Below are 3,890 nucleotides of genomic sequence, written 5' to 3'. Positions count from 1 at the left end.
AACCCGAGCGCACCCGAACGTCATCATGACGCTGTCGGATTCTCGCGAGACTCGGATTCTATATAAGGAGCCGCGCGTCGCCGCCATTTTCACACGTGCATTGAGATTGATAGGGAGAGGACGTGGCTGGCGTCCTCTCCATTTAGATTAGGAGAGAGAGAGAGAGATTGACCTGAGGCTGATACTGTAGAAGAGAGTGCAGAGTTTAGTGACTGACCACAGTGACCACCAGCAGTGCAGTTGTTTTATTTAATATATCCGTTCTCTGCCTGAAAAAAACGGTACACACAGTGACTCAGTCACATACCATATCTGTGTGCACTGCTCAGCCCAGTGTGCTGCATGCCTGCATCATCTATGTATATATTATATATATGACTGTGCTCAGCTCACACAGCTTATAATTGTGGGGGAGACTGGGGAGCACTGCAGTGCCAGTTATAGGTTATAGCAGGAGCCAGGAGTACAAGACAGTCACATACCATATCTGTGTGCACTGCTCAGCCCAGTGTGCTGCATCATCTATGTATATATTATATATCTGACTGTGCTCAGCTCACACAGCTTATAATTGTGGGGGAGACTGGGGAGCACTGCAGTGCCAGTTATAGGTTATAGCAGGAGCCAGGAGTACATATTATATTAAAATTAAACAGTGCACACTTTTGCTGCAGGAGTGCCACTGCCAGTGTGACTGACCAGTGACCTGACCACACTGACCACCAGTATAGTTAGTAGTATACTATATTGTGATTGCCTGAAAAAGTTAAACACTCGTCGTGTGACTTCACTTGTGTGGTGTTTTTTTTTTTATTCTATAAAAAACTCATTCTGCTGACAGACAGTGTCCAGCAGGTCCGTCATTATATAATATATATACCTGTCCGGCTGCAGTAGTGATATATATATATTTTTTATATCATTATTTATCATCCAGTCGCAGCAGACACAGTACGGTAGTTCACGGCTGTAGCTACCTCTGTGTCGGCACTCGGCAGTCCATCCATAATTGTATACCACCTACCCGTGGTTTTTTTTTCTTTCTTCTTTATACATACATACTACTACATCTCTTTATCAACCAGTCTATATTAGCAGCAGACACAGTACAGTACGGTAGTTCACGGCTGTGGCTACCTCTGTGTCGGCACTCGGCAGTCCGTCCATAATTGTATACCACCTAACCGTGGTTTTTTTTTCTTTCTTCTTTATACATACATACATACTACGACATCTCTTTATCAACCAGTCTATATTAGCAGCAGACACAGTACAGTACGGTAGTTCACGGCTGTGGCTACCTCTGTGTCGGCACTCGGCAGTCCGTCCATAATTGTATACCACCTAACCGTGGTTTTTTTTTCTTTCTTCTTCATACATACATACTACGACATCTCTTTATCAACCAGTCTATATTAGCAGCAGACACAGTACAGTACGGTAGTTCACGGCTGTGGCTACCTCTGTGTCGGCACTCGGCAGTCCGTCCATAATTGTATACCACCTAACCGTGGTTTTTTTTTCTTTCTTCTTTATACATACATACTACGACATCTCTTTATCAACCAGTCTATATTAGCAGCAGACACAGTACAGTACGGTAGTTCACGGCTGTGGCTACCTCTGTGTCGGCACTCGGCAGTCCGTCCATAATTGTATACCACCTACCCGTGGTTTTTTTTTCTTTCTTCTTTATACATACATACTACTACATCTCTTTATCAACCAGTCTATATTAGCAGCAGACACAGTACAGTACGGTAGTTCACGGCTGTGGCTACCTCTGTGTCGGCACTCGGCAGTCCGTCCATAATTGTATACCACCTAACCGTGGTTTTTTTTTCTTTCTTCTTCATACATACATACTACGACATCTCTTTATCAACCAGTCTATATTAGCAGCAGACACAGTACAGTACGGTAGTTCACGGCTGTGGCTACCTCTGTGTCGGCACTCGGCAGTCCGTCCATAATTGTATACCACCTAACCGTGGTTTTTTTTTCTTTCTTCTTCATACATACATACTACGACATCTCTTTATCAACCAGTCTATATTAGCAGCAGACACAGTACGGTAGTTCACGGCTGTAGCTACCTCTGTGTCGGCACTCGGCAGTCCGTCCATAATTGTATACTAGTATCCATCCATCTCCATTGTTTACCTGAGGTGCCTTTTAGTTGTGCCTATTAAAATATGGAGAACAAAAATGTTGAGGTTCCAAAATTAGGGAAAGATCAAGATCCACTTCCACCTCGTGCTGAAGCTGCTGCCACTAGTCATGGCCGAGACGATGAAATGCCAGCAACGTCGTCTGCCAAGGCCGATGCCCAATGTCATAGTACAGAGCATGTCAAATCCAAAACACCAAATATCAGTAAAAAAAGGACTCCAAAACCTAAAATAAAATTGTCGTCGGAGAAGCGTAAACTTGCCAATATGCCATTTACCACACGGAGTGGCAAGGAACGGCTGAGGCCCTGGCCTATGTTCATGGCTAGTGGTTCAGCTTCACATGAGGATGGAGGCACTCAGCCTCTCGCTAGAAAAATGAAAAGACTCAAGCTGGCAAAAGCAGTAGCACCGCAAAGAACTGTGCGTTCTTCGAAATCCCAAATCCACAAGGAGAGTCCAATTGTGTCGGTTGCGATGCCTGACCTTCCCAACACTGGACGTGAAGAGCATGCGCCTTCCACCATTTGCACGCCCCCTGCAAGTGCTGGAAGGAGCACCCGCAGTCCAGTTCCTGATAGTCAGATTGAAGATGTCAGTGTTGAAGTACACCAGGATGAGGAGGATATGGGTGTTGCTGGCGCTGGGGAGGAAATTGACCAGGAGGATTCTGATGGTGAGGTGGTTTGTTTAAGTCAGGCACCCGGGGAGACACCTGTTGTCCGTGGGAGGAATATGGCCGTTGACATGCCTGGTGAAAATACCAAAAAAATCAGCTCTTCGGTGTGGAACTATTTCAACAGAAATGCGGACAACAGGTGTCAAGCCGTGTGTTCCCTTTGTCAAGCTGTAATAAGTAGGGGTAAGGACGTTAACCACCTCGGAACATCCTCCCTTATACGTCACCTGCAGCGCATTCATAATAAGTCAGTGACAAGTTCAAAAACTTTGGGTGACAGCGGAAGCAGTCCACTGACCAGTAAATCCCTTCCTCTTGTAACCAAGCTCACGCAAACCACCCCACCAACTCCCTCAGTGTCAATTTCCTCCTTCCCCAGGAATGCCAATAGTCCTGCAGGCAATGTCACTGGCAATTCTGACGAGTCCTCTCCTGCCTGGGATTCCTCCGATGCATCCTTGCGTGTAACGCCTACTGCTGCTGGCGCTGCTGTTGTTGCTGCTGGGAGTCGATGGTCATCCCAGAGGGGAAGTCGTAAGCCCACTTGTACTACTTCCAGTAAGCAATTGACTGTTCAACAGTCCTTTGCGAGGAAGATGAAATATCACAGCAGTCATCCTGCTGCAAAGCGGATAACTGAGGCCTTGACAACTATGTTGGTGTTAGACGTGCATCCGGTATCCGCCGTTAGTTCACAGGGAACTAGACAATTTATTGAGGCAGTGTGCCCCCGTTACCAAATACCATCTAGGTTCCACTTCTCTAGGCAGGCGATACCGAGAATGTACACGGATGTCAGAAAAAGACTCACCAGTGTCCTAAAAAATGCAGTTGTACCCAATGTCCACTTAACCACGGACATGTGGACAAGTGGAGCAGGGCAGGGTCAGGACTATATGACTGTGACAGCCCACTGGGTTGATGTATGGACTCCCGCCGCAAGAACAGCAGCGGCGGCACCAGTAGCAGCATCTCGCAAACGCCAACTCTTTCCTAGGCAGGCTACGCTTTGTATCACCGGTTTCCAGAATACGCACACA

This window comes from Pseudophryne corroboree, chromosome 6, assembly GCF_028390025.1.
Source record: "Pseudophryne corroboree isolate aPseCor3 chromosome 6, aPseCor3.hap2, whole genome shotgun sequence".
In the NCBI taxonomy this organism is placed as follows: Eukaryota; Metazoa; Chordata; class Amphibia; order Anura; family Myobatrachidae; genus Pseudophryne; species Pseudophryne corroboree.
The sequence above is the reverse complement of the archived record's forward strand: the minus strand, read 5'-3'. Positions refer to the sequence as shown.